The sequence below is a fragment of the Amblyomma americanum genome, chromosome 2, assembly GCF_052857255.1.
Source record: "Amblyomma americanum isolate KBUSLIRL-KWMA chromosome 2, ASM5285725v1, whole genome shotgun sequence".
Classification (NCBI taxonomy): Eukaryota; Metazoa; Arthropoda; class Arachnida; order Ixodida; family Ixodidae; genus Amblyomma; species Amblyomma americanum.
In genome coordinates, this window is record NC_135498.1 from 55,016,357 (window position 1) to 55,031,029 (window position 14,673).

Below are 14,673 nucleotides of genomic sequence, written 5' to 3' on the forward strand. Positions count from 1 at the left end.
ATCGGAAGTAACTACGCCGTTGCGAACATTAACGGGGAATAATGGCCTTGACTGACCTTGAAACATACTGTCTTGTCCTTCGTAAACGAGTGAAAAAAAGTAATTCTAAATGTTGCGCTGCACAACCGGCAGCCATGGGTGAATTCTTAGTCATTTAGATCTATAATTGGCTCCCAGGTGGTCTGCTTTGTTTTTCTTTTAATAGGAGAGAAAAGATGTATTTCTGGAAGGTTTAGCGAAGTTTATGAACTACGTGAAGCTCGCCTAACGGTACTTATTGTTGCTATTCCACGATCAGCCCCGATTGCGACCACCATGGCCAGAAGTACAGTTTCCTGCCCTTGTTGTTACATTGCCCCACTTAACAGACGTATCTAGCCTGTATCGCCGGATTCAGTATGACGCGAATTAGCCATTAATTCAATAATTGAAATCTACAGTGCCTCGGGGAAGTTCTCTGAACTTATTTCTCTGCATATAACGTCATTTGTCTAAAACTTTACTGTTGGAATACTATTATCATGTGGATCCTTGCATAACAAACAGGAATATTTTTTAATGCCATGCACAACAACCCAGACTAACGCTCGAAAAGGTCAAGGTGAACTAAGGCGATAAAATAACGGATCATTGTAATCTTTACGGACACTCTTTTCAACTCTAAATGACAATGCTTTAGGCAAGGGTACGAAGTCTAAACTGCTCACATTACGAAATCAGGGTGACCGCAGCTTAACTCGTTGTTGCATGTGTATGGGTGGCAAGATGTTGGTCTTCAAAGAAGCGATGTCTTGTTTCTACTCATTCCTTTGATGTGGAAGCTGGCATGCACTGGGTAGATGCTCTTGTGAAAAGGCAGCTGCCTCCTACGCCCTTTTATGTCATTTCTGTGCGTGTCTTGCATCCTGGACAGGGTAGCACTGTAATCCTTGGAGTGCAGGGTCTAAAAAATAGTTAATGCTTGTCTAGCTGGACTGCTCCTTGTTTCGGCATGCGAGCACAAGACCACAGGCAATAAAATGAAGAAAATACAAGGAAGCACTACGTGAAAAGGCTTTGCTGTTGAGACACGGAAGACAGAAAGAAAGATGAATCCACGTGAAGCTTGAAAAGACAGGCAGCTGACAAAGTGTGCACTTCTTTGTACTTGTCTTCGATGTCTCACTTCCCCCTGCAGTCTTTCGTGTAGAGGCTTGTGCGTATAATCTTCGTATCTGGAAGTGTATTGTCCGCGCTCCCCATACTGTTCAAGCGTAAATATCCTAGTTAAAGGTAGCGAGCTGGTCTTCTTCGTGCAACATAGCACATTGTTATTCTTGGTGCAACACCAAAAAGAGGAACACCAGCACCGAATTTCATACCAGCCTGGCCTTTTTAAGCATGCGTCGCTGATGCCTCGAGCGTCGTATAAGATCATATGATTTTAAAAACCGCTGGCATTAGGAACTTGTTGGAAGTTCAGCGCTCTTCTTCGTCCCGTATTCGTGTGTTCTATTCTATTATTAAGCTGTAGACGCCACTTAGTTGAGGCAGGTTCAATACTTGCATGGTTATAATTCTCTGTAGCAAAGTGCAACCACCGCTCTGTCAAAGTGATAACAGACCTTGTATACCTTTCGTTTTCTTCAGTACCCTCTTTCTTGCGTTTGCAAGGCCCATAAGTACTACAGTGCACATTTCATTTGTCAGTGCGTGTTTTCGTCCGCGCCAGATGCTATATTTACTGACTGCAGATTCCTCGGTGGTCGCAGGCGCTCGGTCGAGCCTGCGGCTTCCGTGAGGCGCGGAAATGCTTCAGGAAACAAAGCAGCTTGATTCGAGTTGTGATGCTTGGCGCGGTCGCGGTCACATTGCGACGTCAGGAGAGAAAATGAGGAGGTTGGGCTCTCGCCCCATAACATTGCCGCAGTCGAGCGTCTTGAACGACTTCCTGGGCCAGCAAATGAATGCTGTGCCCTCACGTGCCGTGGTCGCCGATTTGCAATGTGGTGAAATACGCTAGAACCCTTTCACATCGTGGCGTCGTTGTATTTTGTAGTGGTCATGAACGGTGTGGAATCTTGGTGGTGCCCTTTGGGCTGCGTCCTTGTGTGCGGCGTGTAAATGTAGTGCACAATCCATGAGAGATGACTTAGGTGAGCCGTCTAAGGTATCGGCTTTGTAACATTTCATGAATGTTTGCTGAAAAATCAAGCGGTTATTAAATATTTATAATTATGATTGATGCGTTTTTTAGCTCTCCGGCTCTTGAGAGTGCTGTATTGTGTAATTGACATGTTTTTTTTTTACTTTTTTTACACTAAGAAAGAAGGAGTACTTGAGGTGAATGCTGTGTAAAAAAGTGCTAAATCTCGCAAACTAAATCAATTTCTATGAGCTTCATTAGTCGTCTTATATAGCCTTAACTATATCAGCATACATTATGAGGTCGATTTTGCATACTATGCGTCAATTCTTTAGGCTGATGTCATGGAATAATTATATGTTGTACAGTAAATATTGTCTGATACTGCAAAGGACTGTTGACGGGACAGTGAAGCACATTGATCAATGAAATGGTCCTCTACTTGACTGACTGGGTGGTTCATACAGTGAGTAAGTATTGTGTTTCGTGCAGGCAACCCAGGGCTCAAGGGAGACAAGGGCGAGCGGGGAGACCGCGGGTTTCCGGGAGAGCCGGGCACCATTGGCCCGCATGGGCCGCAAGGCATGCCGGGACTGCTGGGACCAAAAGGTGAGCCAAGATAAAAACGCGCATGATAGCACTTCGGCTTCGATCAGACGGCAGTGGGGTGCGCTCGACCAGCCAGCAGAATTTTCATTGGTGTTTCCCGATGACAAAGATCTCCCAAAGTGTATGTGCCAGAGAAACTTATTACGAAGACCTGCGATGAATGAGCATTCGTATAGATTCGGGACAACATCCACTACCCAACCGTAATAAAAACAGACGTGCAGGTGGCAGGCAGCGCGTGTTGTCAAGAACTCAACTTAATATTTAGCATCCAGAAGACAATTTTTCGCAAGCAGGAACGATGTAAAACATACGGCTACTAAAATTAAGGAGCCATGTGACAAGGATGTGTTCCGAAGTACCACAGAACAGCTTTAGAAGCTGAGCAATGCTGGGTGTAAAAGTGCGTCGATAAGCCCCTCACTCTTCCGATGTTCAAACGTGTACTGTCTGCACTAAAGTACAATGCAACACTCGTATCACGAACCCGCGAAGCATTGTGATGTCTACAGTTCTCGTCAGCCGACCAGGGCTGAACTCGAAAGGCGATGCGTAAGTCGGAACGCTTTGTGATTGGGCCATTGCGTTCGACGACGCATTTTCATACTCCATCCTGAGTGGCCTAGATACAGATGCGCCTGCGAACCCGGTCACTGATTGGCTGCAGATGCCACTAGTAGCTTCTCTAGTGCTGTTCTGTTGTAGTGGGACTCGCATAGCATGAGTAGATCGCTGTCTTGTTGCACCGCAGTTTTGCGCTCACGCTTTAACAGCGAAGTTTCGGTGGCCTTCGTGGTAGAAGCACACTAGATTGGTAGTAAGCGAAAGAAACCCCAAAAGTAGAGATAAAGATGGCTTAGGTCTAGCAGCGTAATAGCGTTCCGCTCACAAGGAGGCCAGTTTCAGCGGTGAAGTCTGCACTGACCTTCGCTGCACATTGCACAACTTGAATAAAACACGCCATTGGCTGCACTTTGCGTACCGGTTCTTACCTGAGTGCTTCCGCTCGCGCATCACTAGCTTAGCGGGTGGCTATCTCTGCCAAGCGACGCATGTCGTTAGTCAGCCACCGAAGTGAGCTGCGGATAACGAATTTAGGGCGTACGGTAGCGTTTGTTAATGCAGGACGAGGTTGCGGACGTCGCGATAGTATCAGGGGTGTATCGGGATGTGTTCCTTTGATCTCAATGCTTATAATTTTTCTTAAAGTCTCCCTTTCTCCTCTTTCCACTGTAGGGTAGCGGTTCAAAACAAAAATAATTTTAAGTTTCTTCTATGTTCTTAAACTCTTCATTTTCTTGTGTCTACCGCCATGCTTCATTGAAAATTTTTGCTGTGTAGGAAATTTTTACATGCAATCGCCCATTGACATCGCATTTTCTTAAATATTATTGAATTGGGTTAGTTAGCTTCCATTTATCATCTTTCCTTTACCGATACATGCGTCGCATGCGACAGACGCGCAGCTACCGTTCGTTGCGGCGTGAACTGAGCCAGAAGTGTTAACTGTGCTACAGTTTTCTTTGCTGCAAGGACTACCCAAGGCGGAAGTAGGCACCAAAAGGCATTACTCATATATTCAACAATGTAAACACACTTCATAATTGACGAATATTTTTTTCCTAACATAAAGCCTATAAAAATGTATTCACATGCTTCACATCTCGTGAAATGCAGAGATCCGTAATTCATGTCGACACATTTTTGAACAGATTTATCACCTCCCGCTTCGGAATGCTGGTTCTCTAAACGGCCCTAGTGAACAAAACCAGACAGTGAGGGTAATTGTGCTTACTTCCCAGCTGCGACCGGCGTAACAGCATTTCATGCTCGATAAGCTGCTGCTAATGGCTGGAATTTTGTTCTTAAAGAGAAAAGAAGACGATTTATGATCGTGTTGATGAGCAAAGAAAAAAGGCACACCCATGTAATGCGCGACTATGGGAGCGAACACACCTTTGCACTTTCTTGCGCATGATTTACCATGTGGGTTTCAACGCACTGCTTGTACCGAGAATGAACCGTCACATTCAGATAACGGCGTATAAAGCGGCTCCTGGAAGTCGCGCATTTCCTGAAGGATAGACGGTGTGTTGCGAACCGTCACGAGAATATCGAAGTAGCACTACGCAACCATAGAGAAGCTAAGGAATAAATTAAAATTTTCCTGCGAAATGGCTTCACGAAGTGTTTTGTAATTACTCAACATCGATTCAAATGAATGAAGTAATGAACTTATAGCTTCAGCATCTTTTGCAGAAACAGCACCGTAACAAATTCTTTTTCAACAAGCTGGTCGTTCCTCGAGTAACCTATTCTTATAAACTTAATTTCAATTTAAGCTAAGTGCTGCCTGTAGTCGCGGATTAAATATATGACTGTGACAGTTTTTCATTATTTTATTCCTACTCGTGAATTGTTTATAGAATAGACGGTAAGGCAACCTGAAAGAAACAAAACGCCGGTGGATGTGCTTTCTTAGAGGTGTTGGTGTTTGTTATTTACTAATACTGCTTGAAACTCATGACGCAGCCCATATTTTCAGCACGTTTATCTAACACCACACCATATCCGCTCTTTTAATGGAAGTCAGTCACATTTTTTGTGCAAACTTCCATTCAACTGTTCATTTTTATTCTAAACGAAATGGTTTCTCTACTAAGACATTGCAGTTCCTCAGTAGCAGATGACTGCAGAAAAAACTTGCCCCATTTTATTGTTATTAGCTCTCCCCGTTCTGATACAAAATCAGCCTTGTTTACGAGGGCAACGACCGCATTTTGCTGGTTCACTGAATACAAAATATGTTCATCTGCACGAAGCAGCACCTTATGACAGAGCACCATCGCATTACCGGATACTTAATGCCTGGTGTGCGTATCTTCCTTGCGACTAGCCGTGGAAGAAAACAACCACGCGAGAGAAGGAAAAAAAAATCGACTGCTGGGACATACGGTTCTTCGCGAGGACGGCCAGACAGTATGCCCTGTAATGAGAACTCGACGTCACATTGAGAGCTACCGCACTAAAAGGATTAGGGCTTCGCCGGTGGAGATTTATCTCGAGCTTCTAATCCTCTTTAGGGTGCTTTGAGCAGAATGCCGGCATCCGCTCTATGGGCCTGCTGCATCATCATTGTACTCGCAGCAGGTCACCTTGTGTTTTATGTTTCTGCCACTGGTATCAAGCGGAGCTCATTCCAGCCCGACCTCGGCATCCTCCCCGACCGGTTCGTAGCGGATGAGAAGGAGCGTGGCATTCTTTGTTGATTGTCCCGACGAGGAACCCGCGGGGGTATAGTACTGTACGGGGCCGCCGGAACCCAGCTCAAGACGGTCCCCTCAGACAAAGCCAGGGTAGCAAAAGAGGTGGCGTGGTCCTGAGTAAGGGAGTACAAGGGGAAGGTCATTCTGTGAGGCGACGAAGGAAGTGTGCTCACGGAGCTGTGTTCTATATAGGCCGATGCTTTGTTCTCGTCTTCTAACAATATCGAGAAAGGTATAAAAGGCTCGCGGGTTATGCTGCCACCCTGGTTCTTAATGCAGAGTTCGCGGAAAGCCTGACAGTTTGTTTTTTCTGCGTGTGAAACGAGGTCTATGCGAAGTAACTATACTTCATCTAGTAAGCTCCTCTGAACACCATGAAAGCTAGAGACTTCATCTGCCGACCATTAAAGTGCGTTAAACGTGTTCCTCCGCACATCATCGTCTGCTCGAGGCGTATGCTGATATGGTTGGAGAAGGTTATAAATAGCTGCTGTCTACATATCGAACGCTGAAAAGACATTAGGCAGTCCTAGAATAACGTATGCACCCTTAAGTAAGCAAAACGCAAGCATTATCCCGGACTTCACGCGTTTCGTCGAATAACGGAAACGTAACGATAGCTTGAGCCTAGTGGCGTCATCTGGTTTTCAGAACGGAAAGCGCTTTTGTCAGCATATTAAGAATCGTCACTCGCTAATAAAAATAAAGTTTAACGCTCACAGATTTCGCTCTAGGTGAGATGAAAAAAGCGAAAGCCTGATGGACAGTTTGTGAGCAGTGAACGTATTGAAAAACCCAGTAACAACGAAGAATTCACTCGGAAGCGAGGAATCGTGCTGCGAAGCGCACCGCCATATTAGAAACATACATAAGGAGGACGTTCTAGCGGGGCGAGCTAGTTGGTTCATAATGAAGCGAATGAGTACAAACTGCGCGAACAAGACGGGACGTCTGTTCATTTGTGTGCCTTACGTCCCGTCTTGTTCGCGCAGTTTGTACTCATTCGCTATATTAGAACCGTTTTTTTTTGTTTTAACGTACACAAGAGTTGCACGCGCTAAACTCTTGAAATAGCGTACGCACAAGAGCGTACGTTAAGGTTGTGTTTGAAGTAGCGTTTCGAGCATGCGCACTTTAAAGCACTCTATCGCATATACCTATTTTATACTGGAGCTACATTCCGCAGCATCAGAACGCCGTCTCAGAACTAATCACAGCTTTGGTAATGCTTTAAGGAACTACTGAAGGGGTGCATAATTATAAATGCATCGCAGTTCCTTGTAGATAAAGGCGCAGAGATACGACAATCCCCACAGAAGTAGCTATCTTTATGTAAAGGTGTTTTCCTTCACGATGAGATAATTTCGTTTAGCCAAAAGCGGAAATGGATCCGCGAAGCTTTCGCATGTGAAATAGGTTAGTACTGCCTCTGCGGTCATCACAAACGTCCATCACGACTAACGGGTGCAGGAGGTTCGACCAAACACGATCTGCACAAGCGTAGAAAGTTGGAATTGCCGGTGCAAGTTAATCTTGAAAACAGCGATAAATAGAGGACTAAGAAGACGGAAATATGCTCAGATCTGATAGACAGTGAACGTGTTGTCTCTCTTTCGCATCCTGAAATTTGAGGTGTTTTCTAGAGGATCCGCGCTGTCACCAGCACACAGTTTTGTGAGTTCAGTCCAAAATACCCACCCGAAGAGTGTTCACAGAAACAAATGTCCCTCTGCCACCTCTCACCACGAAATATAGTTAGAAAGTTGGCCAGTGGTGTGCTCAGGCTGGTGAGCTGCGAGGTGTTCTGGTCATGGGTTTCTATCCGCCACTGTCGCCAGCATATGAAACCAGCCGTTGTTCTCACAGCATGTTCTCTGGAAGGGGGGCTCATATGAATAGTTCTGGTTCTCAGCTAAAGGGTTGTGCATATGCGGGCGATAAAGTAAATAATTATCAAGGTGCTACTTTTATTCTTAAAAAATCAAGCATGAAGTTGTAATCTTTCTGACCAATTGAAAATAAAGATGAAAACCGATACCATAGCCCATAGTATTGGAAATTGCTTTGCACTCTTCCAAAATTTGGTGCCAAATGTTGTGCCAGTCGATTTCACTAAACGGTTCTTTTTCATTCTTGACTATATCTGGAAATAATTCAAAATCATACAACACTTGACCGACAGCAATGGCCAGCAGGTCTCCACTCAACTATTGACCATCATGATAGTTTTCTACCGCACAACTGAATAGATCTGGTAAACGTGCTCGTTCGAGCTTTGTACACCTAAACTGCCACGCAGATTCCCAAAAATGTCTCAAAATCTGTCTTTCATCAACATCTGCATCGTGAACAGCTATTCTGCCTCTTTATAGTATATGTATCGCTAATAATTGAAAGGCCGTTTCTAACATCGTTCTAACCTTACGAATAAAAAAGTAACTAAGTTGCATGAGGATAGAAATCGAAGCCTTTTCTTAGGGTACGCTGTAAAACGGCCCAGGGGAGGACTGCATTTGTCTAGCCTAAAAACACCAGTGCAACGCTACTTTGTTTCCTGCACAGAAAAAAGTTTCCACATTATTTACAAAGATGTCCTTTTCGGCAACTGATTACATTACGGAAAGAGATCCCACGTACAATATAAAAAAGGTGGCCTTGATAGAAGGTTGTATAGCCGTTCTCTGCACCTTAGGGTATAAGTTTTGAAGGCCTGAAAGAACGTAAACACCTGATGGAATAAACTGAGAATACAATTTCATAACCTCCCTGTACTACCGCTTTTTTGTTACTGCGGTTGAACAGCAGAAATAAAAACATGCACATAAAAATCTGGTTGCATGTACACTTTCGTGGAAGTAACAACAGGTCACAGCAGTCTTGTTAATACGGGTTTATATTCAGTTCCGATGCAGTGTTCATACGCCGTACTTAGCTCCCAAAATTTATTGCGCGGGCGGGCAGACCACATATTTATTTAAAAAACCACGTGCCTGTGATTGACTTCGAAAATCAGACAAGAGATCTTCACCAAACTTCACCAACCTCCTTGCCCTCTAGATTTGCATGAATTCTCCGGTACGCCGTGACATGCCCTGTGCACGACGCGTTCAACGTGAACGACTGCACGCCGACGTTTTAAGGTTCTTCAAGAGAAGACGGCCTAGATGACGAACCGATTAAATGTCGGTGATGAGTAGCATAGCAAGGCACATAAGAGGTAATCCTTTTATTCTTACCAACACATCTGAGCCTCACTATGGTCATCTCGTTGCGAAATAATTGCGATCAAATGCTGTGCTAAACTTTCTTGTATTATTTCCTTTTCCTTTCTCGGATTTTGGGCTTTAATTGGCGCCTGATCTCTCTCACCGCGATCACTTTATTGGCTTCACGAAAGGGCTCCTCTTCGACTGCATTTGTAATTCAAAGCCTGCAGCAATCTAACTTTTTGCGTGCGCAGGTTAGCGTGGCCCTGTGACAAGTAGAATGCGCAGTGACTTCCGGTCGATACGACCTCCCCAAATCTTTTCTCGCTACGCGGCGCAGTTTTTAGCTCCACGGTAACGATCCTGGTGCCTCTAATTGTTCCGGCGATCAATTCGTGAGGAGAAACTCCGCTCTCTGGCTCACTTACTCACAAAGGCTGCGTGGTCAATGGAAGTTAGACACTTCTCTGGGCTCTGCAATAAAGGCATGGAGGCCTCTAAAGTAAAGTATCCTCTTGCAGCGACTCTAATTGCCCATCCGCTTTGACGGCGCATTTCTCCGGCCATAGAGTGCGCTGAGGTGACCCATTTCAGTCTTCGCAAGCGACCAAACAAAAGGTGGAAGTGGGGTCCCCCCCCACCAGTGGAAAACTTTGGTTTCAAAAATGCCGCTTAAGAGTGGGTTATCAAACGCTTTATAGTCCTCTGTGGCAGAGGGGAAGTCGAAGTTGCAGTTATGTGTCGCTACCAGCCGGAATACGCCGTGCAAGCCAGTTTTAACGTGAGCCGGGCTTGAATACTAACAAAATACACATATACAGTGGCAGTCCATGTAATACATTTTGATACAGTCTTATATAGAACAATTTGCTCGTAAAAACTTCGCATGCGCAAAGACTGTGTGCATGAAAGAAAATAATAATGCTGAAAAATTTTAGTACCATCAAATCCTTAGTTCTCGTTTAGGCAGCCTTACTGAATGCAGGGTATTACACATCAAATTGGCCTTTTTTAAGTTTTTACGCGCGCGCTTCGTCCATGTGAAGGAATAGTGCTTGGTCACGTTTACCGTAGGCGCACCGGACAAGGCACTTGTGAGCAGATGAAAACTGCTCGCAAGCTGTAAGTAAATAAGCATGACAAAGGCCCGCAAGAACCATGAAATCGCATCGGGACACTTTATTTTGTTTAACTTGGGCGAGACAACGGCCGAAATTGGAGCTATTGCTGTAAAATGGTTTTCACTAATGTAGAAAATTGGGCCAGTTGGTAACAATCCATCTAAAAACGGCGCACAAAAAAAACGCGAAAACACAGTGAGAACAGGACAGAGCGCTCTTGTCTGTCCTGGTCTCCTTGTGTTTTCGTGTTTTTTTGTGCGCCGTTTTTATACGGACTGTAAAATGCAGCCATAGCTGTTAAGAGCACGAGTCACAGTTGTGCGACATCGGCGTAACAACCGGCCATTCTTATTGGACAGATCACTGTGACGTTAAGCACGACGTCACTTCAACGCACCACAGCGTCTACACACTTATTGATCGGAATGCAGTGATGTCACGCGGGACGTCACTGCAAGGTGCTACGCACGCTTAGAGGTCTGATCACAGTGAAGTAACGACCGACAACATAATGACGTAAGGCGAACTCTAAGAGATAAGAAGAAGGTAATGAATAAATGAAACGTTAATCGCCACATAAACACCTGCCACGGAATCTCACGCAGCACTGAGGTAATCATCTTCTGAATTTTATTTTCAGAGCGCTGTTTTACTCGTGCTGTTCTGTCATTATCTGTTTTGCCCAGTACTGTGTCATATATTCTCAAAACAAAAATAGCAGGCAGGCTTATCTTCAGCTTCTCTTCTCCCTTTTTTCTGAGACGAGAGAGTACTGAAAGAAAGGAATCTGGCTGGCACTGCGTTTCTTCGTTGCTGAAAAGAGCTCTGTTCAGACGAAACGAGGACGATTGAAGAGAAACAACAGCACTTTGTCTGCGAGTCACTTCACAATTTCTTCAACTACACTAACGAGAGAAAAAGAACTTAGGTGGTTATTGGTTGCATGAAATCGTCAGCAGAAAATCAATAAAATATCTAAGATTGGCACAGAAAACCTTTATTAAATATGTGCAAGGTATTCTTCATCATCATCATCATCATCATCAGCCCAACTACGCCCACTGAAGGGCAAAGGCCTCTCCCATGCCTCTTCAATTAACCCTGTCATTTGCCAGCTGCGGCCACCGTATCAAAGGAAGGTATTCATAGATGCACGTTTATCATCACAAAGTGCGCCCCCCGTAACTAGAACTTTGACAGTCGAATGCTACTTCTGTAATGGGATTCCCACAATGTTGTGCACGGCGCGTATTCTGTCGTCAGTAACTCCATTTATCAAACTGCTTTGGCACGTAGAGATGTCAGTTTCTACAGGTACGTCAAGAAGCTTCCGGCAGATAAAGCCTCGATATATCTTCCAGTCTTGCGTTCGCGCGATTATGCTTCAAGCATGATTCTTGGACCACAGATTAGAACAGTCCTCAAAACCTTTCCAAGAAGACTTCATCTAATGCGAGGGGAAGAAACAATTACATAAAAGCTACCAGAAACACTGGCGGTAATTGAAAAAACAGCCGAGCGCCACCGACTCTACAACGCCGACTTGTTACTGCGTGTGTTGAGAATACCGTTCCATTCTCGCCCAAACTGGTTGTATTGTATTGTTTCCTTAGCGAGAAGAGCACCTTGAAAGGCAGAAGAAAAACAATGTGAGGCTGAAGCGTGAAAGAAGAACCCCGAGTTTTGTGTCTTAAGTCTGCTTAAGTCTGGCGAGGCACGACTACGCGAACAAGCTGCGAGCTTAAAACGCGCCGACGACCAGCTAACTCGCGATGAATACTCTGTCCTGGGCGACGTCTCATTAAGAAGGGCTTAGGCAACTTTCTCTCTCGCTCTCTCTCTCGAGTCCCTTCTTGCGCGCGACTAATTCTTACTTATTATCCCCATTCTTCTCCTGCGCCATTCACTTGCAGATCTTGCTATTGACGCGAGTTATCCGAAAGCCGCAATTCTCCCGAGAAGGTGGGGATGATAAAATTAAATGAGGACAGAAAAGAATGAATGAAATTAGCCCTTATGGTATTGTCATTTCGTTCGTTCATTTCCGTGTGCCTGCAGTTGATGCACGTTTCATACCTGACAATTCTGGGCAAAAGCATATTTGACCTGGAAAGAGTTTATGAAAGCAATTTTTTTCATATACTGCAATATTTTACTATCACAATCAATATATCCACAGATCTCCCGTATGTGCTTGCATTTTTTTCCTATTAACGTGTTTGCTGTGTTCAAAAGCGTTCGCCATTGTTTTTCTTAGGCGGTCTTAATTACTCGATGGGAGTGATGGAAAAACTTTAAAAGAAACATTTTACTGCGCATTGGAAGAATGCACCATTATAATAAAACTTAAAAAAGGATGCGACCAAAAGGAAAAACCAAAAACAAACACAAAAAACGACGTTTTGGCAACCGTACGGGAGCCTTGTTCACAATGTGATGAATTAGGTATACCTTTTTTAAGTTTTATGATGATTGTCCCCGACCAGACGAGATTTCCTCCAACTGTCGACTTCAATAGACAATTACATCCAATAGTTTCATAACAGTATTTTAGAGTTTTCCAATATTCAAAATGTTTGTCCAAGAATGTTGGACATGTTTTATCATGATGGCTTTGCTCTCTTACTCTACAGCCAATCCTGACCCCTGTCCGCATGACGTTCTACGTGCCCCATAAAGTAGAGCCGTCATCGACAAAACAGCACCGACAAACAAGAGCCCCACAATCGTCACGTGTTTAATGGCACTTATGCGTTCGCGAACTCTAATTTGCAGGTTGCGCGGAAAACAACAGCACCTTTGCTTCACGAAGTTCGCGGTTCCATAAGTTACCTCAAGGCATGAGCAGGCAGCTCTCAGCACCTGAAAGGAGAAACAAGGCTATTCTTAATTGTGTTGTATACTCTCAGCAATCCCTTAATAGTCTATATTGGTTGGATGAAACTCAGCACATCGTTTTCTTGCCCTTTATCACTATCACTATACTCGTTAATTTTGTTCGCAAATAGCGGTTTTATACAATATCGCAAACTCTTCTTGCAACGCTGCATCTCCCTACCCGATGCTCTATCTTCGCAGTATTACGCTGTTAGTGTGCTGTTCCGTCGCCATGCTGTTTCGTTTCTGAGCTGTTCATTGATGTTGCTATTTTACCGGCGTACTGTTCAGAAATGTGATGTTTTTTTTTTTCCTATGTGCTGTTTATCTCACGATAATCCTGCAGATATCTGTGGTTTGGCGTCTAAAGTGGTTCATGGGTATTGAGGGACGCCATAGTAGAGGGCTGCGAGTAAATTTAAATCACCTGACATTCTTTAACATGAGCGGACATCGCACAGCACACGGGTGTTTTTGCATTTGGCCTTGAATGAAATGCTGTCGTCGAGGTCGGGATTCATGCTCAAGTCTTTGGTTCACCGTGGCGGGTAGTGTGCAGTTTTGTCGCTATGGCGTTTCTCGCACTTTGTAACGCGTGCTGCATTGTCCTTTGCTCCTTTTTGGCATCTCCTGATCAACGTGTATCCTTCAGTGGCTGTACCAAACGCTGCTGGAACGCTCCACCCCGGTGGTTAATTAAGCAATGTTGTGCCAATGAGGCGTCGCTTGCACAGACGTTCGACCTTCTTGCAATAATCCCTCTTTGTCGACGCTTCTAATGACTGAGGCTCGGGTAACGCCTTGGGCCCGACGAACGCTACACCGCCTGCCATGTCCGAAGTAAATGGGACCCACCCCGAAAGGCGCGCCGGCTGTTCATCAGCGCGCTCAATGGGAGGCGTGATGTCCGCTCTGGATAGACGTCGCGCAGACAGAGGGAAGAAGAAATAAAAAAAAAGAAGAGGAGACGGCGCCGGCGCTGGCGCCCAGAAAGCGCGGCGCCGCTGTGGCCGCCAGAATGGCGGCAAGAGGAGGAGAAGCCGTTTTCGCCATGTTCTTCATTAATAAGGGATGTTTCAGCAGAGTCAAAGGCTATAAATTTTCCGTTGTGGGCAGCTGCCCGTTGAACTATGAAAAGACTGCTCTTTAATAAGGTTGCCGTGGGGAATACTATGTTTGCTTAGGTTTCTTGCTGTTATATATTCTTTTTTATTAGGGTTAGCCGCACAGCTAGCCTTCTCGGCCTTCGCTTTCCCCGCTCAAATTAGCCGCGTAGCTCACGCTGTCGACATGATGTTGTGCCTTTAGCGCCAGAAACTGCAGCTCGTTTTCGTGGTTTCGTTGATAACCACACAAAACTGTTCGCTTTTTAATCTCAAGGGCAAAGAGTTGCGAACCAGAGTAAACGTGTTTTGTTGTTCAGAGCAATCGACGCATAGCGAAGCAACTTGATCTTATCGAATTTAAGC

The 14,673-nt window shown here is 44.8% G+C and overlaps 1 pseudogene across 1 annotated transcript in view; it reads left to right on the forward strand.

Annotated features, from left to right (window-relative positions):
- Positions 1-14,673, forward strand: part of LOC144121280 (uncharacterized) — a 100,274-nt pseudogene that overhangs the window by 37,559 nt on the left and 48,042 nt on the right. The window contains exon 3 of the transcript XR_013312585.1: positions 2,618-2,734. The product of XR_013312585.1 is annotated as an uncharacterized LOC144121280 (transcript). The remainder of the gene's footprint in view (positions 1-2,617; positions 2,735-14,673) is intronic.